The sequence below is a fragment of the Onychostruthus taczanowskii genome, unplaced genomic scaffold (genome assembly GCF_017590055.1).
Source record: "Onychostruthus taczanowskii isolate IOZ18803 unplaced genomic scaffold, ASM1759005v1 scaffold55, whole genome shotgun sequence".
Classification (NCBI taxonomy): Eukaryota; Metazoa; Chordata; class Aves; order Passeriformes; family Passeridae; genus Onychostruthus; species Onychostruthus taczanowskii.
The window spans coordinates 5,025,666-5,048,455 of NW_024503124.1; positions in this window are offsets into that span (position 1 = coordinate 5,025,666).

Consider the following 22,790-nt stretch of genomic DNA (forward strand, 5'->3'; position numbering starts at 1 on the left):
CCCTTCTCAGCTGTGATTTCCCCACAGGAGGTGAGGGGTTTCCAGCCCAAATTCCCACTCGTGCCCCTCTCCACCTTCACTCCATCGAGGCATCAACTCCTGCTCCAAATCCTTCCTCCAAAGCAGCCCAGATAGTGAAGAAATTCCCCCAGGACACGGCCTGGATCAGGTCACGTCCCCCAAAACACACTTGGGAGTGGTCCAGCGCTGGTGCCACAGGAGCCTGATGGCTCCAGATCGTAGTGAAGAAATTCCCACAGGACACGGCCTGGATCAGGTCACTGTCCCCCAAAACACATTTGGGAGTGGTCCAACGCTGGTGCCACAGGAGCCTGATGGCTCCAGATCCTTCCATGGGGAGCAGGATCCGGGGAAAGGGAGCATCAACATCAGGGAATAATGCTGGGAGCTCAAAACCCAGCTCAGGCAGGGAGACGAGGGAACGGCCTGGGATGGGGAGATTGGGAGAGCACAGGAAACCCTCTGCCATGAGCTGCTTTTCCCTCTCCTTACCTGCTCCAAGATCCAGCACCTGCAGGGATTCGTTTCCTCAGGATGAAATTCCTCTGATGGAAACCAAGAGATAACAGCCAGGGAGGGGAACCATCCCCATCCCGAGCCTGGCTCTGGCATTCCCCATTGGAAATAATTTATATCCTCTGGTCTGCTGGGCTTGTCCCACCAGCCCTAATGACTGGTTCTGTTTAATTTTCAGCTGCTTAATTGCAGCCGAACACTTCAACACCACTAAATTAAAACAAGCTCCCAGCGTTTCCTTGCCTGGGCTCCTGGCCCCGCTCCAAGGGGCGCTTAAAGCAACCTCAGATGGTTTATTCCTGCCACACAGGCTGCTCCCTTCCCAAAAAAAGCTGTGTGTGCCTGAACCCACCTAAGTGGGAGCATGGAAAACAACTTCCAGGCAGGACACGACCAGGATGAGGCCTGGATCCCTCCTCCCAAAAGTATCCAGCCATTCTCATGGCCTGGAAATGGGTTTGGGGGGCAGGAGCATCCTACAGGGGAGCAGAGCCCAGCCTGGAGAGACTGCCCTGATGGAGAGGCTGCTGTTGGTGGGGTTTATCCCAGGCAATTCTATGTCTTGGAGCGAATTTCCCAATGTGGAAGCACTGTGGGTATCAGGTACCCATTAAGGAGGAGCCAGAGGAAATGGAGCTCCTCCAGCAGTTCATATTCCCAGGTAATGGATGTTTAGGGTTGGGATGTGCCTTTCCAGCACTTTCCAGGGGGGATTGTTTGCTTTGGGGATGGATGTGCTGGTGGGGGGCTGGGAATCCATCCGCAGTGCCAGGGCTGGCACTCGGAACCGGGAGAGCAAAGGACAAACAGGATCTGCAGAGAGCGGGGAGAAACGAGCTGAGGCCAAAGCTGGCCCCTCTGCAGCCACCCATCCCATCCCATCCCATCCCACCAGGAGAGAGGGAGAGACCCAACCCCCAAGGGAGGGAGGGAGGGAGGGAAAGCAACCCCCTTTAATTTGGGGGTAAAAATAACCCGAACCTGCAAAAAAAACTCCAGCCCATGGAAAACTCCTATAAAGTTGAAAGGCTCTGGAAGCCGAGCAGGCTCCTCGTGCCCATAAATAATTTCCTCGTGGATCAGCGGAAACAATGCAATTAGGGGCCGGCTGCGTGCAGCACGGTGGGACTGCAGCCAGTGAATCCCTGGGAATGCTCAGACATCGTGCAGCAGCCCCGGGACTCCTCCCAGCTGCCTGGAGGGTTCGGGGTTTTAACAGGGTTTTGCCCTCTTTAGAAAAGACAATTGCCAGGCCTGGCTGCTGCAGGGAACAAGAAGGATGTTGGGATAAGGGATAGGATGGATTGGGAAATGGGAAATGTGGCTCAGCCTGCCCGGGAAGGAGCTGTGGGATGAGGGGATGCTGCTCCATGGGGCCGTGCCCACCCTCCCCCTCTGCCAAAAAAAAAAAAAAAAAAAAAAAAAAAAAAAAAATCTTTGCAGAAAACTGGAGGGAAACGGGATAAAAAGGAAGTCAAAGGAGGCCTTGCATGGACACCTGGAGGAAGGAGGAGTCCGAAAAAAGCCTGAGAGCCGCGTTGGTGCCAGGTTACCTGATCCCGGTGCGGGCTGAGGTGAGAACAGCAGCGGGCTGCCTGATCCTTATCTCGGCGGAGACACAATCCCCGCGTCTGTCTCTGCTCCAGCGCCCGAGAGAAAACACCCCCAGGGCACTTCCTCCTGCCCAGCCCCCGGGCAGGGGGACAGGAAGCCCAGAGCCAGTGACCCGCACGGGATCTGCTCTCCTGCAGAAAATTCCTGGCCCCGGGATTAACAAAGCCGCCAGTAAACCTGAGCAGGATTGATTTTCCTCAAAAAGCCCAGTGGTCCAAATCCTCTGGGATTCCTTCCCATCTCCCTTAGGAGCTGGAAGGGCTCCTGCATTTTTCTAAGGGAGTGAGAGTGACAGGGGACATCCATCCATCCATCCATCCATCCATCCATCCATCCATCCATCCATCCATCCATCCTTTGGATCTCCATTGCTCCACACCCACCCTCTTCACCATCCACTGGCCAATCTCAACCCCAAAAATCTTCATTTCTTCCCAGTGGGACACAGGACTGGGGGTGACCCCAAGCTGTGTCCCTGTCCCAAGGAGGGGACTCCTTTAGGGAGCCACAAGCACATGGAAAAAGGCTCCTTATTCCTGCTTATTCCTCCATCCAGAGGGATTTTTCTGGAGAGGGTTCAGCCAGGATCCTGCCTCTGGGTGCTCCCCACAGCCCTTCCAGAGGCAGCAAAAGAGGGATGATGAGCCTAAGAAGAGTGAGCAAATATCCCAGGCTGATTTGGAATGGGGGGAAGGAAAAGGAGCTGGAGAGAACACAAGGAAACCCCCTTTCCACTGGCCCATTCTATCTCCACACTGAGCTGCAATTCCCTATGCCTAATTTAGGATATTTGAACCCCAAACACCATCTGGTAGAGCCTCCAAGGCAGTTTTCCAGCATGGATCTGCTCCCTGAGGGCTCTGGTTCTGCTCCATCCCGGGTGGATGTTGGCAAGGCTGCTCTGGCCCAGGAGATGGAGCCACCACATCCCTGCTTCTGGCTTCTCCTGGAAAACCCCGGCGAGCAGGGGCCTGCCGAGCAGGAAAAGGCCCCCTGAAGGGGATATCTTTCACCTCTTGGTGACTTCTTCCACAAATATCCCGTCCTTCAACACCTTTTTGTTGACAGAATCTTTGTCAATAGCGCCTGAACTTCAGGCTTGATCCCAATCTCCGCGCCGAGGGAACCGGTTGTGCCAGAAGTGCCGCAACAAGGAGAGGTGTCTGGGTGGGAACCCGGCCCTTTCCATGGGAAAATTCCTCCTCGATTCCCTGTCTGGAAGGGAATCTCACTGTGCTAATTCCTGGCTATGGGACACCCAAGGTCCTCAGAAGGGACAGGAGAGGTGGAGCTGCTCCATAAAGGTGTCGCTGGCATAAAATACATTTAAATTCCCAAAATGCTTCTTGGATTCAGCAGCACATGGACAAATATCCACAAAGAAGCCCAGAATTATTTGGGTGGTAAAGGATTTTAAAGCTCATCCTGTTCCATGGGCAGAGACATCTTCCATGAACCCAGGCTGCTCCAGACCCTGTCCAACCTGGCCTCCAGCATGAACAGGAAAAGTTGTTTATTACTTTAAAGGCATCCCTGAAAAAAGTCTCTGGGGAAAAAAAAATTAAATATCAATATGCAGATTTTTACCTTAAGGTTTGTTGGTTTGGTTTTTTGTTTTTTTTTTTTTTAAGTGTTACTGGAATGCGGATTTTTACCTTAAGGTTTGTTTTTTGTTCTTCTTTTTTTTTTTTTTTTTTTTTAAGTGTTACTGGATTTAAGGAAAAAATGGACCAGCAGTGGTGAAGGAGGCACCTTTATCCTATCAGTCATCATTTCTGGAAATGTGAAGATCTGAAGTTTGGGAGTGGAGATAAAAATTCACTAAGGTTTCTCTGGAAAAATTAGAAATATTTATGGATTGTCAGCACAACTCCCCAGCTGTGACTGGATTTAAGGAAAAAATAGACCAGCAGAGGTGAGGGAGGCACCTTTATCCTATCAGTCATCATTTCTGGAAATGTGAAGATCTGAAGTTTGGGAGTGGAGATAAAAATTCACTAAGGTTTCTCTGGAAAAATTAGAAATATTTATGGATTGTCAGCACAACTCCCCAGTTGTACTTTTTCAGCAAAGATTTACATTTTTTAAATAAGAGAAGAAAGTAAATTTTCCTTTTAAATAGCTTTGGAGAGGAAAAGAAGCTCAGGGCTGGGCGGGTTTTTGGGAAGAACCTTTGGATGGCTCCAGTGGGAAGCATCATGTGCCGCCATGCACAGCTCCGGAACAGGTCAGGTGTCAGAATCCTTGACTGGGAAGTCTCCTGGAGGGGGAAAAGAGAGGAAAAAACCGAGAAAAGAGGCGGGAATGTGCTGCCAGCCTGGAGGCTCCCTCTAGCGCCGCTTCCCAGAGCTGCCGGGGGCCAGGGATCCTCTCATCCCAGCAGGAAAAGCTCTGGAGGGGACGGCCAGCAGAGCTGCCCCCAAGGGGCCTGCTCCAGCCATTTCCTGCTCGAGCCATTCCCTGCTCCAACCCTCAGGACATGTTTGGGTGCCCTTTTCCAGCTGGTGCCATCAAAACCTCGAGGCAGGGACCCCAGGGACCCTGGGCAGCGTGGCCTCAGCCAGCCTGGCCTTCCTGCCCAGATTCCAGCCTGGCAAATCCCAGGGAGTGCTGACAGCACTGGGAAGTGACAGGTCCCATCCCTGGGGACATCCCGGTCTGTGCTCCCTGTCCCTGCCAGCACACGCACAAGTGCCACTCGTCAAATATTTACCCTGGCTGAGCTGAGATGGATCCCTGGGGCAGTGTCCAAAGCCAGAGGTCGGCGTTCCTGGATCCACCTGGACACTCAGCTCTGCCCCACACACGTCCCCTTCTGTCCTGTCGGTGTCTCCGAGGAGGGAGAGGGACGGGGACAGCCATGGGGACGGTCATTGTGGAGCCAGGGACAGCCAGAGCCTTTTCCAGCAGCTCAGGGACTGCCCGAGATCCCAAATCCCCATCCCATGAGAAGCAGCCCCATCCCTCTATACCCTGGGGCATGTGACTCTCCCAGATCCTAAATTCCCAAATTCTCAAATCCCCATCCCATGAGGAGCAGCCCCATCCCTCTATACCCTGGGGAATGTGACTGTCCCAGGTCCCAAATTCTCAAATCCCATGAGGAGCAGCCCCATCCCTCTGATGCCCTGGGGGATGTGACTGTCCCAGATCCTAAATTCCCAAATCCCCATCCCATGAGGAGCAGCCTCATCCCTCTGATGCCCTGGGGGGTGTGACTCTCCCAGGTCCCAAATTCCCAAATTCCCATCCTATGAGGACCAGTGTCATCCCGCTGTGCCCTGGGAGATGCTCCCACTCCAAGGCCTTCCCGGAGCTCCATTCCATGGAATTTGTGTTCCCACCCGGCAAGATCTCCTCCCTCTCCCTGCGCAGCATCCTCCAGCACCGCACCTGGGGCGGAGGAACAAAACGGGAGAGGGATCTGTGACTTCCCAGAGCACGGAGGGTGGAATGTGGCTGCTCCCATGGGATGGGAGCCCGGCCAGGCAGCTCCCAGCAGCGCTGCAGCATCTCCCCGCGCCGGGAGATGGCAATCTCCATCTTCCGATGGCATTCCCGGCGCCGGGAAGGAGCCTGACGGGGCCGTGACACCCCCGAGCTCCCAGCTCGGCCCTGCGCCGGGGAATTCCCCTCAAGCCTTTCCAAAGGAGCGGATTTATTCCCTGAGTTCGAATCAATATCGGGTATTTACCCTGCGCTGCTTTATCCGCTTCTGTTCTCCCGAATAAAGAGGGGAAAATTGGAGTGTCCCGGTTATCTGTTTGCCATCTGCCCCGGGTTTAGCGGCTCCAAGGACCAAGTTTTGGATCAACAGGGTTTTATTGGCTCCTGTCGCTCCGGGCTGGCAACGGCCGAGCTGAACGAGACACCAAACCTCGCTCCTTCCCTCCTCCCGCTGCTGGGCTGCAGCATCCAGGCAGCCACGGCTCAGCTTTTTTGGGAAAGGGAGAAGAAAATGGGGATTTCACTCAAGTTTCCAGCATTGCCTCCCTTCCATGGCGGCTGGAAGAGTGGGGGGTGCTTCCCCTCCTGGCAAAGGAGGAGGGGGTGGACACAGCTCCTTGTTTAATCCTAATCCTACTTCTAGGAATAAATATGGGATTTAAAAAGCAGCCTGGGAATCCAAACCCTGCTTTCCAAGATTCCCATCGCTCCTCTCACCTCTGGAAGGTGGGGTGGGATAGGTGCAGAGACAGCCACAGCAGAGCAGGAGGGCACAGGGATGGGGTTGGGACCTCTGGAGTTCTCCTCATCCCTGTGTGGGCAGGAAAGGCTCTGCCAAATCCCAGGGACAGCAGTGAGGGAGCCTCCCTACCATGCCCGATTCTGAGCAAATTCGGGATGTTTTTTTTAAAAAAAGGTGAAAGGGTCACCCCTGGGAGGCCTCATCCCGATGTCCCTGCCACAAACCCAGCAGGTGACAGCCACGTTTGTGTTTAGAGACCTGTGCCAACACAAAAATGGGCAGTGAGGGCTGAAATCCCGATGGATCTTGGGCATCGTGGTGCCACACATTCCAGGAGCAGGGAATTAATGAAGCAGCACGTTGGTTTTATCCAGCTCAGTCCCAGCAGCTTGGCTGCCTCTCCCAAGTTTCCGAGGGGAAAAGAACCATGGAGATTTGATTTTCCATCATTATAAAGGGAAAAAAACCCCAAGTTTTTATACAGGAAACATCATCTCTTGGGGGATCCCATATTATACAGGTGGCATCTCCCTCACCTGGCTGTGAGGTGAAAGGGGACACTCATTCCCCAAAAAACTGCTTGGAAACACAGCCATGGCATGCAGGAACACATCTCCTCCTTCCCACTCATTTTTTTTTCCATTTTTAAAGGTACAAATGGCCCAAAATTCACTTGGAAACACAGCCATGGCATGCGGGAACACATCTCCTCCTTCCCACTCCTTTTTTTTTTCCATTTTTAAAGGTACAAATGGCCCAAAATTCACCTGAGGGGCGACAGCGGTGCTGAGCCGAGCTCTGGGAATTTGAGCCGGGCGAATTCCTGCCTAAATAACCTGTGAATGTGCGAATGCAGGGCGAGCAGCCGGGCTGCTCCCTCCTCACCGAGATGTCCTGGCTGGGTTTTTCTATTACTGCTATCAGGAGGATCTCGGCAGACAGATGCATTTACTGTTTGCCGCCCGAAGATAATGAAAAGAAACAGTTTATAAAATCAGATTAGGGGTGGAAAAATTGCCTAATGATTATAATTCCCAACCCCGCCGCTGAATAATGATGTATTCAAGAGTTGTCACCGCGTGATGAAAGGGGCCTCATATGAGAGATGCTCGCCTCTGAAGCATGACTGCGGATGAATTGCAGCCAGATACAATCCCGAGATAAGGGACAATGAGAGCCTCGAGAACACTTCAGAACGGGCTCCTCAGCACGCAGCCAGAGCCGCAATAAAAGCCCGCGGATTGGGAAAAAAAAAAAAATAATAAATTTCCAAACGGTTTCTGATAAAAGACGAGCCAAGGTGAAGGAGAAAAGAGGGAGAATCCCTCAAACCTGCGCGCACGGCCCGGTGGGGAAAGGAAAACGCGCTCTGTAGGCCCTAGAGGACGGATTGGAAAGGGAATGCTGTGGCTTCTCCTTGGAAAATCTCTTCTCTGAGGCAAATCGGGGTGTGGGTGGGTGTGCCCTGGCTGGCAGGAGGGATCAGCTGCTCCCAAGGGCAAAGGATGGATCCACAAGGAAGGAGGGAAGCGTGGCTTGGGCACCCTCCAACTCCTCCCCAGCCCAGGAACCACCCAGCTTCAACCTGCCCCAAATCCCTGGATGCCATTAGGGATTAAAGAGCTCTCCAGCTCCCAAGACCATTCCAGGAGCACCTTGGGCAACAGCTGGGCATGGAAAAGCTCCCAGAGCAGCACCAGGATGTGTCCCAGCAACGTGGAAAAGCCAGGAGCCCACATTCTCCAAAGGAAGACCAAAAACCAAAGAAAGCCGAAGGATGACCAAAGGAAGACCAAAAACCACAAGGATGGGATTGGAGTCACCCTTCCCTTGGGAGCAGCAAGCCATGATCCCAGCAGGAAGAAAGGCAGAGATGATTTTCCACATTCTCCATGGTCTGAAATGCAGATGTCTGCACTCACAGTAGCCGTGGCACCGGGAACGGCGATGATTTATGGGAAGCTGCACCAGCATTCATTATTCATGTGGAAAGCAAGGGAAGGGCTTTGATACGGATCGGGAAGAGCTTCAGATCCATGGGGGAGATAAACTTGAATGGATGGTGTCACCCAGAGCGGGGGTGGGGCACATCTTGGGATCACCCAGGACAGCTGCATTGCCAGGACAAAGTGGGCACTAATTCCACTTGGGACACAGCTGCGCCCCAAAATCCCTGCGGGAATTGCTGCTCCAGGTTGATGTCAAGGCTTTGTTTGCTGTGGGTGCCCACAGACCTTCCTTAGAGCACAATTCCCTCTAAAATCCGCCCTTTTTTAGCTCAAAATTCCACCAGTCGCCCCAAACTCCGCCTCACTCGGGCGGAGAGGGAATGGCAGGATCTGCCAGGAAGCTGGGATGCTGCATCCCTGAGATCTCCTGTAATTAATTACAGCTCGATTCCTGCTAACGAAGGGACACCCGAGCGCCGGACGCAGCCGCTGGTGGCGCGGTCTCCCGCTAGACGGCTGCAATTAGAGCGCTCTCTGCTAATTGCGCTCATTAACCTCGCCCCAGCAGCTGCAGGAGAAGCAGCTCCAGGGCTGGCGGCGTGGTGGAGCGTCCCTGGATTATCCCACTGGCATCCAGGACAATCCCATGGCAGTGTCATGATCCCAGATGCCAAAAGGCAGGAAAAGGCAGGAAGCGGGTGTTGGGGCGCGTGAACATCAAAGGCTTTCCCATTGCTGATTCCCTTGGATAAAAGCAGTTGTTTGTGGGATCAAACCCAGGCCTACAACACCCAAAACTGGGCTGGGATCCTGAAAAAGCCAAATCCCACAGGAAGCAGAGCCAGCAGCACATCCTAACCCAGCACATTTTCCTCGTCTCCCTTCCCAGTGCTGCCTTTGCTCAATTTTGGTTTGGCTGATTGGGTGTTTATATTTATTCCTCTGGCATTATTTCTATTTTTAGCTTCCCAGACTGCAGGGGAAAAAAACCAAACCTCTAACTTTCCTGTGGGCTCTCCAATTCTCGCAGCTCATTCCCAGGGAATGCAGCAAGGCAGAGCCCAGGAGCCCCAGCACCTCTCACCCAAGCACCCTGCTGTGCTTCCAGGGACAGCACGGCCCTGCTCCATCTGGCAGCCAGGCCTGGAATCTGGGAGGAAGGAATCTTTGCCTCGTTTTCCCTGTTTCCAGCAGGATCTGTCTTTCTGTCACCTCATTACAGCTCCTGCCCAGAGCTGCTACCGAATCCCAGCTGGGCTGGAGGCAGAGCACAGAGAGGGAACGGGAGATCCCACAACTCTTTCATCCCAAACTTTCTGCCCTTTCAGCCTTTCTCCACAGGACTTGCTCCAGCCAAAGGCTCCTGATCCAGAGGCGCCCTAGATACAGGGATACAGGCACCCCCAATCCCCAGGGCACAGCACTGGGCAGAGATTTCAGCTTCCCAACCCCACCATGTCACCTTGGAACCCTGAATTCCCTGCTAAAGGAGCGTCCCCAGTACTCCAGCTCCAAACCAGCCTCCCTGGGAGAGGTTCAGACCCTTTTTCTTGGAATATTCATATTTTCCCATCCATGCCTTATTTTTAAGCCCTTTCTCCCTCCTTTTTTTTTTTTTTTTTTTTTTTTTTTTTTTTTTTTTTTTTTTTTTTTTTTTTGACAGCAAATGTGCTCCTTTTGTCCCCGCTCTCTCTCTGGCCCTGATCCTGTGACAAAACATTAACACCCGAGCATCTGAAGTGGGGTGGCGGGGCAAAGCCTGGCTCCCTGGAGCACAGCCCCCATTCATGCCCTGCGCTCACCCCGTGACTGCGGCGGGACAAACTCACAGGGCAGAAAGTTGTTTGTTGTCCCTCAAACGGCTCCATTGTCCATTGTTGGGGCTCTTTCCTGAGCTACAAGTCTTCCTTCAGCTCTGCTCCGCAGGGGACCGGCACGGCGAGCGCCCTCGGGGCTCCTGGCGTGGTGAGGGGACATCTATCCTAAAATTTTGCCCCGCTTGGAAGCGCTGGGTAAGATTCTCCCTGCCTTTATCCATGGGGTTGTGCTGCAGAAATGAAGAATAAGCTCATTTTCCACTCAGCAAGACCCCCCTGCCTGTGTGCAGCCCCCAGCCCCATCCAGCTGCATCCCAAATCTGCAGCTTTGCCCCCAGATGGGCAGAGCCAGGCTCTTCCCTGCCAAATCCTTGTGGCTGGAAAAGGCTGAGGAGAAAGGGCTTTTTCCAAGAGTGGCTGAATGCATCGGGCATGGTTCCTCTCCAGGGCCTCGTGCCTGCCGAAAGGGGAGATAAAAGGTCCTTGTCCTCCCCAAATCAGCTGCCTGGCGGGAACAGGGGGAATTAAAAATATCCTGGACCGGCGATACCCGGGCCAGGCAGGCCTTTCTGGGAAATCTCTGGATGGTTTGGGATGGAAGGCACTTTAAAGCTCATCTTGTTCCACCTCCCTGCCGCCATCTTGTTCCACCTCCACTGTCCCAGGTGGCTCCAACTTGGCCTTGGACACTTCCAGGGATCCAGGGGCAGCCACAGCTCCTCTGGGCGCCCTGTGCCAGGGCCTCACTAATCCCGCAATAAAAATCCCTTCTGGTAGTTTGTCTAAATGTTCCACGTTTCGTTTTAAACCACACCAAAAATCCTGAATCCAGCTCATTGGGAAGCGCTAAAAGTGCCCAAATCCAGCCCGTTTTGAGGGATGCAGGGATCCAGGCACGAGGCTGGCAGGGGAGCGTGGCAAGGGCCACCTCCTGCCCCCATTGGGCGACACTTCCCTGGGCTCGGAGGTGACTTTGGGGACACTTCGGGGCCGTTTGGGCTGAAATCCGCCTTGCCGGGCGCCGGGGCGAGATGCGGGGAGCGGCCACACGGTGTCAGCGCAGATCGCGACATCCGCGGCCCCGCTGCCTGCCGGAGCCCCCTGCCACTCCGAGGGGACACGGGGACCCGGCTCCCTGCCCGCCGGGCCCCTCTCCACCTGCGCTGGGGACCCCCGGGTGCCACCGCTGTCACCCGGGGGCGGTGGCGGCAGGGCTGAGCCGCGCTGTGCCCTCCGTGTCACACCCCGCCACGGGTGGGGCCGACAGCGACAGAGGAGCTGGGCCAGCATCCCCCCCTGCCGTGTGGTTATCCCGCAGCCCCCCGTCCCTTTTCCTGCTCCTTTCCTCTCCTTGGCGCTCCTTGTCCCGCCCATCCTCTGCTGCCACATTCCCAGAGCGCTTCCAGCCCCGGCCTCCTCTCCATGCGCCAAAACCTCTCTTTGCCATGGAATGCCAGAAGGGTTTGGGTTGGAAAGGAGCTTAAAGCCCATCTCATTCCAGCCCCCTGCCATGGGCAGGGACAATGCCGCTATCCCAGGTTGCTCCAGGCCTCATCCAACCTTTTCCTTCCATGGGATTTTTAGTGGCACTGTTACCGAGGCACTGAGAAATTCCCCAGCTCCTCCCCTCGCGAAACAGGGAGTCCTGTAGGTCCCTCCTTCCCTGCACACCAGAATTCCCGAGGCTTGGAAAACTCCAAATCCATCAGTGTAGACCCTGGCACAAGGCAAGGAGCAGCAGAGCCTCGAGCTTTGCTCTGAGGAGCAGCACACGCCAGGTGGGAGCGTTCCATGAGCTTTGGATTGAAAAACAAAAAAAGGAACCAAAATTCCTTTGCTCTGCACCGCAGCTGTTTTGGGAATCTGGTATTGACCAAAACTCTGGGGTTTTTTGCCAAAGGCACCTGAAGTGCCGAGATCTCTGCCCACACTTCCTCAGCCTGGGAATTGATGGCATTTAAGAAAGGAGACCAGGCTCCCTCAGCCATTCCCTGCATTATCCCTGCTCTGGAGAATTCCAGGATGGAATTCCACCGGCACGGAGGGGGCTGTACCAGGAGCATCCTCGGAGCAGAGAAACAATTCTGCTTCAACACCATCAGATATTTGGGTTGGAAAGTTCCCGCCACAGGAAAATCCAGTGGGATTTTTCCCCTGGGACAAAGGCTGCAGAAGGAGGGGAAACTTCTGGTCCAACTTTTGGGATTCTCCTCCCTCTGCCTCCAGGGGATTTTCCATGTGCTGACGGGGCAGAGAACAGGAGGGAGACCTGCTCCAGCTCCCGAGCAAACCGCAGCCCAGGCCCCCCCAAAAAAATCCCTCTCTGAATCCAAACCTTCAGGGACACCGTGGCTTTTGCAAGGCCTCGCGGTGTGACAGGGCACGGGGACAGCCCGGCGCCCTCCCGGAGCTCAGGGGCGGCGTGAAACGCCCAGGAATCACCAGCAGCAACACCGCGGGTTCCCTGCAGCGGGTTCCCTGTTTGTGACACCCTTCCGAGCCTCCCCATTCCCCCTCCGCAGCGTTCCAGGGAGTGTGTCCCGGCCATTTCCAGAGGGATGCGGCTGGAGAGCCGCGCTGGAACGCGGCTGCCAACATTAAATTCTGCTCCAGCTCTCCGCGTCACCTTCAATTTCTCTCTAAGCCGCCGTGTTTATTTAACCGAATCTGCCTCCCGTCACTCGGAGCAGCAGCACTCAACCTTTAAACAGCCCAAGAGCCACTTCAGCCCGCGGCGGACGCCGAGAGCTCCCGAGCCAGGCAGGCACAAAGGAGCCGCCGCTTTGTGCCGTGGGCGCCTCCAGCCCCGGCTCATTCATCCCGCCCGAGCTGGAGCTCATCCCGAGTTTTCCAGCCGTCCTTCACTGGTGAAAGCTCCGGTGCGGCCGGTGGGTGACCCACAGCAGCTCCTGGCCCTCATGTGCCAGCACCCACCCGCGGGCGGCTCTGCCGGTCACCATTCCATCCCCAGCGCCAGGGAAAACATCATTTGGGAGCATCATCGCTGCGCGTCAGCCTCCAGAGCAAAACTCCTTTCCCCAAGGCTCTCCAAGCACCCAGAACTTCCCAGCCTCCAGAGGAATCCAAGGGACACCTTGGACTGGTCTCCAGTGGGAGTCCCAAAACCCAGCAGGTCCCTAATCCCACCGGAACCTCTCTCTGTGTCACAGGGGCCAAATCCAGCACGATCTGGGTCTTCTGCAGCTAAAGAGGCCCCAAAAGCTGGGAAGCCTCCCCAGACACTTCCCAAAGCTTTGGGCGCTGGGATCCAGCCCTTCCTTTGGCAGGGGCTGAGGAAGGGATGGGGAACTGAGCTGTGACAAATCCATCTCCACACTTGTCACCCTGGGAACAAACCCAGCTTCCCACACCCATTCCCGGGAGTTTCGTGCTGGCTCCGGGTTCACCACGAGGCGTTCAGGAACCCAAACGCAATTTCTAGGGAGGAAAAACCTTGGCTGGCTTCGCTGTTTACTCTCGTCGAGCATAATGAAAATGTTAAAACGCCGAGTCACTTGACACCTGCCACCGCGGTAATGCACTTGCTTCACTTTTTTTTTTTTTTTTTTTTTTTTTTTTTTTTTTTTTTTTTTTTTTTTTTTTTTTTTTTTTTTTGTGCATTTATTTCAAGCTCTTCAATTCCCCTGAAGTTGAGGAGGACTCGCTGCATATTCAGCGAGCCGCCGCGCTGACACATCTCACGTCCTCCGCCGCTTTAAGTCTCTTCATTTATTCTTTTACAGACAGCCCCAGAATTCGCTCCGTGCTGAATAAAATTATCTCGGGCGTCCTTCAGGAAAATAATGCAGGGCTTTTGGAGCGAGTGCTGGGAAGTTCAAGGCAAATATGCCAGGTGGCCAGCACGTGAAGAACGAGTCGCTGAAGCTCTCTCATCGAGCTGTCATCTCCTCCCCTGGCTGTCATCTCCTCCCCTGGCTGCGGACAGGCTCCTGCCTCGGTGAGTAATGAGCAGCCCCGCAGCCCCGGAGCTGCTCCGAGCCCTGCTGCCCACCTGAGTGACACCTCCCTGCGGGGACAGACGGTGGCCAGGGGTGGGGGACAGCAGCCGGGGCTGCAGCCCCCAAATTGTGGGGGTTTCAGGGCCAAGTTGGCGTGGCTGTGCCTCAGGAGCAGCGCCGAGCCCTGGAATCACAAACACGGAGACCCAAGGTGAGCCTGGGCTGTGGACACTGAGGGCGAGGCAGTTGATGCCTCTGCTGGGGTTTCTTGTGGGTTTTTAGGTTATTTTTTACAAATAATCATCCTCCTCTTGTTTGCTGGTTCAGGGAGAGGCAGGAAGGCAGAGGACGAGCACCTGCATCCCACAGGATGCCCCGCTGGGGATAAAACACCGCCTGAGCATCCCCGATCTCGGATCAGCTCTAAACCCAAGGAAAACCGAGATTCCACATCCACAGACTTCCCCTTCCAGTGGAAGCATCCGCCAGCTCCATCCTGCTGCTGGGAACTGGAGAAACGGGAGCCAAAGAGCCTGACTTCAGAAGCCCCAACTCCTTTTCCTGCGTCCCCGATCTCGCCTCTTTCCCAGAGAACCTCTGCTCTCCCCCCTGCAGCCACGTGTTTTCCTCCTGAGCCCCGAGGTGCTCTCAGTTATTTAACGCGGCCGAACCTCTGCCTTTTGTGCAAAGCCGAGCCCGAGCAGCCCGGGAGAAAGTTGATCTCGGTGTTAATTTGGATTAGGGATGCACACACGCAGCAGAATAAAGCTGGGGCTGCGGGCTGCTCTCCCTGTGTAATTTGTTCTCCATTGTCAGCGTCGTTGTTGATCCCGAAATTACAGAGCCCGAGGAGTTATTCAACACGAGATGTCGGACATGAAAAGGGAGAGAGGCTCGGGAAATGACCGCGAGGAGAACATTTAAATCAACCCTGAGATTACAGAGGCGCAGAGCACAAAAGGGACTCCAAGCTCCTTCGGTTTCCTTCCACCGCCTCTGAGTGTTACCTGAGAGGGAAAAAATCCCAGATGGGTTCAGCACGGTGAGGAAAAGCCCAGGAATCTCCTGCCTCCCGCGCAGCCCAGTAATTACCCTCAGAGCAGCACAGGTCAGGCATTCAGCACCCAGCTAATCCCCAGCCAGGAGCTGCACCAGCTCACCTGCATCCCTGCCCCCTGGAAAAGCTTGGGCTGGGGAGGAGCTCATGGAAACATCCCAGAACGGTGTGGATTGGAAAGGCCTTTAAATCTCATCCAGTGCCACCCCCTCCCGTGAGGCACCTTCCACTGTCCCAGGTTCCCCATCCAACCTGGCCTAGGAGACTCCCAGGGATGGGGCACTAATTGTACAGCTCAGAGTGCTGGTGGTCCTATTTTCCCCTCTTTTCCATGTATTTTTCCTCCTTTTTAAGGCCTCCCTGCTTTGAAGGCTGATGTAATTCCCAGTTTCCCCCCAAATTTACAGCAAATCCCTGGGGATGGAGCCAGGTTTGCCAACACCGCTCCTCTCTCAGCAAAGGCAAGAAGCAGCCCCTCCACACTCCCAGCCAGGAGTATTTCCAAGGCCCCCAAATTCCTGGAAAATCCCAAATCCAGCCAATTTCTTCTCTGTCTCTCACTCAAATTGGGGTTTTTTGGGCCCCCAGCCTTCCAGGGGGGAGGAAACCAGACCTTGCTATTGCTGTGAATAATATTTGGTGATAAGGAAATCTTTCAGCTTTACTTCCAATTATCTTTTTTTCAAACAGCGAGTTTTATCTCAAAAGGAATCAACTTTTCTCCACCTTTGAAGAGCAGAACCCTCCTGATATTCATTACATGACTCAGAACCTTCCCTTTGATGGAGAACTTTGGATTAGAGGCAGCATTCAGCATCCTGATTAGTACAAATGTGACCTACTACTGCAGCAGTTTGCTTAGAGGAGCAAACAAGCCCTCAGTGGACATTATCCAACATAAATTCTGAATTTATTAAAGGAAAAAAAAGGAGGGGGAGAAAAAAACAGTCAAAATGGGCACATTTTTCTTGCTGGAACTACTTAGAGGAGCTGAGAGGAGGAAACAAGCCCTCAATGGACATTATCCAACACAAATGCTGAATTTATTAAAGGAAAAAAAAAAAAGGAGGGGGAGAAAAAAACAGTCAAAATGGGCACATTTTTCTTGCTGGAACTGCAGGATTCCATCCCCACTCATCCCCTCTTCCCAATGGCTTCTCCTGCTTCTCCTGGGGCTTGAGTCCCAGAAATTCAAGTCTGAATGGGTAAAAAAAGGGGAACATCCCTAAAGGCACCTCTACAGCCCAAAAAGCCTGAGTCCCACTTAGGAAAAGACATAACCCAGGTATTTTTAGTTATCCCTGTGGCAGGGCTGTGCCTGGCAGTGGCTGCGTGGGGATGAGCCACCCAACACCTTGAGCTGAGCATCCCGAGGGAGCTGCACAGACTCCAGCAGTCCAGCTCCCACCATTCCCAGGAAAACGAGCAGGATTTAACAGGAAAATGAGCAGGATTTAACGGGAAAATGAGCAGGATTTAACAGGAAAACAGTCTCTGTGCGAGTCGGGCTTGGTGTTTTTGTCCCTCGGGCCTATCTGTGCCCACAAGGAAGCATACAGGGGTGCTGGAAAAACATTTATCCATAAAAGCCGAGGACATCAAATACTCTTCCCTGCACTCCCCACCTCCCTGAGCCAGCCTAGCTACTGGGACATCCTGGTGGGAAGGAGCAGCGAGGGCTGGGATTACACATTAGCCAGAGCAGCCCGGGGCTGGGGATGGTTCCCGGACAGGAGGAAAGAGCAGCCGCTGTCCCGGTTAATGTGTAACAGCTCTGCCACGTCTCCCTCACCTTCTGCTCGCCAGCAGCTGCCAGGGGAGGCACCAAAACTGAGCAGGGCCAGGCAGGGCTCATGAACCCTTCAGGGGGCACTGAGAGAGCAGGGAGGGAGGGAGGGTGGACAGGGAGGGGCCTGCCCTGGGATCAGGGGTGAGGGAAAGCTGGGGTGCTTCACCTCCAGGTCATCCTGAGTGGGCCAAGTCCTGCTCAGAGCCCCCTGGCTCCCTGTGTCTTCCCCAGATGTCTCCCACAAATCCATGTCCCGTTCTCATTCTGTGTGTGCTTCCCTCCTCCTCATCCTCCTCCTCCTCACGTTCTCCTTTTCCTGGCTGAATGGCTGTGGCAGGAACTTCCCTCAGGGTTGGGTTCCGAGGCACAGAGACCCCAGGGACAGAGTTTATCCATCCTCCCACCCCACAAGAGCTGCCCTGTTCCACTGGGATCCCACTTTTCCTATCAGCCATTCCCACAGAAGTGGAAGAACCTGGGAATGAGCCCCTCCCAGCCTGGCTTCAAGGAGCCCCTGAAGCTCTGCCACGCTGTCACTTGGGATGTGGCAGGGTTTCCCAGGAGTGTCCTAGGGGCACATGGCACTGCTGACCTGCTCCCGCTGGGATCCACTGTGGCACACAGGGAATTCCTGGGAGGGTCAGCAGCCAATGCTCCCATCAAGATTGTCCACGTGGAAGCCATTAGTGACAGGCAAGTTCAGATGGAAAATGAGCCCAGCAGCACTCTGATCTCCCAGAGTATCAGAGAATCATGGAATATGCTGATCTGGAAGGACCCACCCCATCATCCATTCCAGCTCCCGGCCCTGCACAGACACCCCAACAACCCCACCCTGAGCAGCCCTGATTGGAGCTGGAGCCATGACCATTCCCTAGGGAGCCTGTTCAGTGCCTGACCACCCTCTGGATGAAAAACCTTTCCCTAATATCCATTCTAAACCTTCCCTGCTTAGGAAGGCCCTGTCTCCACTGGGGACAACACTGGCTTCAATCCTGCCTGCTCCCTTCCCAGGAAGCCACCCGCCGGTCTCGACGCCACCACTGCGGTCTCCCCTTGGGTGCAGCATTCCCAGCAGCAGCCTGGCTGATCCAGGCTGATCCAGGCTGATCCAGGCTGATCCTGGCTGACAGCATTCCCACCACTGCCGGGGTCCGGGCGGTGGGAGACGGACGCGTGATTGATGGGGTGCCCGCGATACGGCACGAGCGCTCCTTATCTGCGCCTCGCCGGGGCCTCCGCCTCGCTCCCAGGCTTTGTGGCATCACTGTCACTTGGCTTGCCTTTTTTTTTTTTTTTTTTCCCCCACCCTGCTTGGTTTTTCCCACCAGGGAACTGTTTCACCTGCAGGATTTGTGGAGTTGGGCGAAGCGTCCCGGGCAAAAGTCGTCATTTGTAAGTGTGGGTGGGCACAGGGCAGTTGGAGCAGATGCTTTCCATGGCAGGGTGCTGGGAGCTAAATCCATCCAGAGCAACTTCCAGAGGGATTCCAAGCCCTACACTGCAGTGGAGAATTCCATCAAAAAAGTTGGGTGTGCATGGCAGGACCAAGGTTGGCTGTGGAGACAGGGGAAGAGGGGAGGAGAAAACCAGTTTGAGTGGGAATATCATTGGTGTCACCAAGGAATCCTCCTGCTTCCTCTGCTTCCCCAGGAACATGGGCCTCCACTTGGAAATGCTGGGAAACCTCCCCTGCTCTCAGACAGGTGAGATGAGGCCAAGGTCACGGTGTCCCCATGGTGTCCCCAAAATTGCTGTTGTCACAGGACCCCCACAGCCCACACATCCTCCCATGTCCAAGCTGGTGTCCCAACCTGGGGCTGCTGTGTCTCCACCAGCTCCCACCAGCACCTGCTCCTGCTCCATCCCAAGGTGCCAGGAAAAGCAGAATAATGTGAAATAAAATGAAATTCAATTCTGTATTTTACAAAGTGAAGAGTGGGTGCCTGCTTCCAGCCCAAACCTGTCTAAGTGGGGCAATCCCCACCTCACTCCACACAGGTTTCCTCCTTCCCTGCCCTGCTCCAGGTGCCAGGAGCAGGAGCTGGAGCGAGCTGCAGCAGATTGTGCTGTGTGCTCAGCCTGGGGACAGCCCGTGGCCATCTGTCACCCCCAGGTGTGCGCCCAGCCCGGCACAGGGACACGGCTCGGGCTCCTCAAACACACCAGGGTTGTAAAGTGGGGTGTGGGGGTGTGGGGGTGCTCCCCCAGCCCCTCCACCTGCTCCTGTCTCCTCCCTCATGTTCCCTGCTCTGGTGGACCGGGCATCTTTTTAATTCCCTCTGCAAACCAGGCTGGAATAGGGAACTCAGCCCAGATTCCCCAGGTCTTGCTCTTCCCTGCCATGTCCCGGCGCTGCCTTCCCGAGCTCTGTGCTTGGGGCACTCTGGATTCCTTCACTTTTGGGAAAGGGCTGTGGATGACAAGTGGAAATACATCCCTTCAGACAGGGAATTTTGGGGGTGTTTCACCCAACCTGGACATTCCAAGCCCAGAGCTTCCAGGCCACTCCCAGTCCTGGGACACAAAGAGGCACCAGCGGACTCTGCTCGAGAGTTGAGTGACAGCAAATACTTGGGAATAAGCACCCCATCATGAGATGGAGCCCATTCCAGCCTCCCCAGACTGGAGTCCAGACCTCCCACCTTCACCCCAACGCCTCCAGGAGATTCCACACGGGATGTTTGAGGAGCAGAAAGGGCTAAATTTCCAAGTCTGAGTGAAACCAGCCTCACTCTCCAGTCCCTGGCCTGCTGGTTTGGTTCCAGCAGCTCTGGGGCGTGGTGAGATCCACACAGCAGGTGCCAAAACACCTTCAAAGTAAAAATAATGAATAAAAATAGGTTTATTAATTAAATAGGGAGTTCATATTCATAAATTGGAACTGGTTTACAGCACAGCCCAGGACAGCTGTCCCAAGGAATGCCTGTGGGGGCCCAAACGCAGCTCCTGCTCCCTTGCCTTTTCCTGCACTTTCCCTCCTTCCTGGATGAGGGGAGGCAGGAGCTGGAGCTGGTTTATAACCAAACGTAGAGAGTTCCAATCCCTCTGGGCAGCATTCCCTAGGAATGGAGCGAGACATGTCCTGGACATCCAGCCTGAATTTCCTGCTGTGAAAGCGAAGACCCTGCAGATTTATGCAAATTAAGATTATTTATGCAAATAAATACGTCTGCAAATCACCGTCATTTGATTGGTATTTTTATGTGGGTGACATAAAATTGCACAATTATTTTCTCCCCCCGTTTCACTGCCTGGCTCAGCAATCCGGGCACTTCATCCAAACAAAACAAGCTTGGCAAAGTTATAAATTGCCTGGAATGAGATCTGTATTGATCGGTGTGGGGATCAATCACTTTATCTGCGGGCAGCTCTGCTGGAGCTGCCTGTAAGCAGGGGATTTCACCGAGCCATATCTGACCTGGGACTTTCACACAGCACTCCAAGGTCTTTCCAGGAACGGGGCAGGTGCTGGGGAGGATCCGGGTCAGGTGGGATTCTGAACAGGCTCTGTCGCCTTCCCTCTGCCCCCAGCAGCCAGCGGTGTTGGCATGTCACCCACGAAGCCTTTGGAAGGGACATGGGATGCCCAGGAAGCCCTCGTGGCCAGCTGGGAGCTCTCCATCCTCTCTGGAATCCCGGTGGGATCGTACCTTTGGCGGGAGCCTCCTGCAGTCAGGAACCGCTGGGAAGCGGCCGCGGCACCGGGCTCGGGATGTTTGGAAAACGCCCTGGGGCACGTGGGGTGTTTTTTGGGGTTGTCCAGGAGCTGGGCTCGGTGAGCCTCGACTCAGGATGTTTCCAGCATTCCATGACCGCTCTTCACCCTTCAGGGAAGTCGGGCAGCACCACCCTCTGTCACCAACTCAATCCTCCCCTTCGCCTCCCTTCCTAATCATAACAATTTTTAAAAATCACCTTAAAACCCAAAAAAGGACCCCGAGAACGGGGGCAGGGGAGGGGGCAGCGGCCCGGAGGCGGCCGTGGCGGCGCGGCTCGGGTCTCCCGCGCACCGGCGCTATCAGCGGCCGGATCGGCGGCGTATCTAATGTAAACGAGCCTCCCCGCATCCCTAACGTGCCACATCTGGCTGCTTGGCTGCGCGGCGCCCTGGCTACCGAGCCATCCGCGCACGGCGAGCGGCGGCCGGCCCGGCCGGCCCGGGGGTGCGGGGCTGGGCCCGGGGGGGGCCGGCGGGGCCCGCAGCCAGCGGCTCCTCTGGGGAAGGGGGGCCGAGGGGAGGGCTCTGCCCCCCGGGGGGAGAGAGGGGCCGGCTCAGCCTTAAAAGAGCCACCCAGGAACCGGCGTGTTTGTGCTTCTTCCCAATTTATGGCCGCGGAGCATATGGCCGGTGTTCCGCCCGGCGGCAGCCGCCGGGGACGGCAGCGAGCGGCGCGGGGGATGTGAGGCCGAAGGGACGAGGAGCGGCCCCGGCACACGGCGGAGACAATGCGGGAGGCGGGGGGCCGCCGCCGGAGCCCCCCCTCCTAGGGACCCCCCGCCTCGGGACCCCCGGCCAGGTGAGCCCCGGGAGACGGCGGGGGGACACTCCCGCACGGGGACCCCTGCCCGGGTGACAGCGGGGGGACACGGCCGCCGAGGGACCCCCGCCCAGGTGAGTGCCGGGGGGCGGCCAGGGGCTCCCCCCGCGCAGGGACCCGCCCAGGTGAGCCCGGCAGGGAGCGGGGGGACCCCGGGCTGGAGCCCCCGGCCGGGTGAGCCCCGGGGACAGAGGGGACAGAGGGGTCACCAGGGGCGGGAGCAGCAGGTGGGAAGGCGCTTTGGAGGGCGGGGGGGCCGCGCAGGTAGGAGCCGGTGCTGAGCGCCGAGGGGGCGCGGCCCCGGCCCCGACGGCGCGGCCGCGACACGGCCACGGTCACGGTCGCGGGTGACAGCGGGGCCGAGGCACCGCTAGGAAGGGGAGCCCGGGGCGCTCCCCCCTGCCCCGGCCGTGGGACACTTCTCAGCCGCGACGGCAGAGTCCGCCAGAGGACCGGGAATGACCGGGACTGGCCCCGGCCCCGGCGGTGCCCCCTCCTCCTCCTTCACCCCTTCCCTTCCCTGCCCGTGCCACGCGTGTGTCCCCTGCTCGGTGCCGGCTTTTGGAGCCGAGCCCACGCGGGTGGGCCCGTCCCCACCCAGCCCTGGTCCCCCCACGCCGGGGGGCTGCCCCCGAGGCTCCCCGCGCCCCCCACTCGCCACCCGCAGCCGGCGGTGGCCGGGGCGCGGAGCCCTCCGCGGAGCGCGGAGCGAATTCAGATAAGAGAGTAAATCCCGCCGAGCTGCCTTCGCCCCGGGGCCAGCGGGCCGGCACTGCCAGGCCGAGGAGGAAAAAAATCATTTCTGACAAAGCTTAATCTCGTTGGGACACGTTTAATCATTAGAGACGGGGACGGGCAGAGCCGGGGGGCTCCGGGGGGCCACCCCCGTTTGTCCGGCGAATAAACCGGTTTAGAATAGACTGGAAAGGGGAAGGGAGCCCCGGGCCAGGCTTACAGCTCCCCCCCAGCGCAGGGGGGGAATTAAATAAGACAAAATGTGGGTCGGGGGGCTGCGGGCTCCCGGCTTTGTGCCCGTACCCCACTGCCTCCACCACTATGGGCAATAATTTCCAAAATCTCATTAAAGTGCATTTATCAAAGCCCTAACATGTGCCCTCCGGCTTTGCCATAACCCCGCCGGCCCCCGGGGAGCGGGGGGGGGGTTTGGGGGAGGGGGAAATCCCAATTTCTATGACAATTCGCCACCTCGGGAGCTTGGCTGCGGGGCAGATCCACATCTACAGATTTATAAGGAATATCGGTGAATTGGAAGGATTTCTCCGCCTTTGAAGCTTCGGGGGGAAGGAGATAGAGCAATCGTGAGAATAGGGAAGCTCA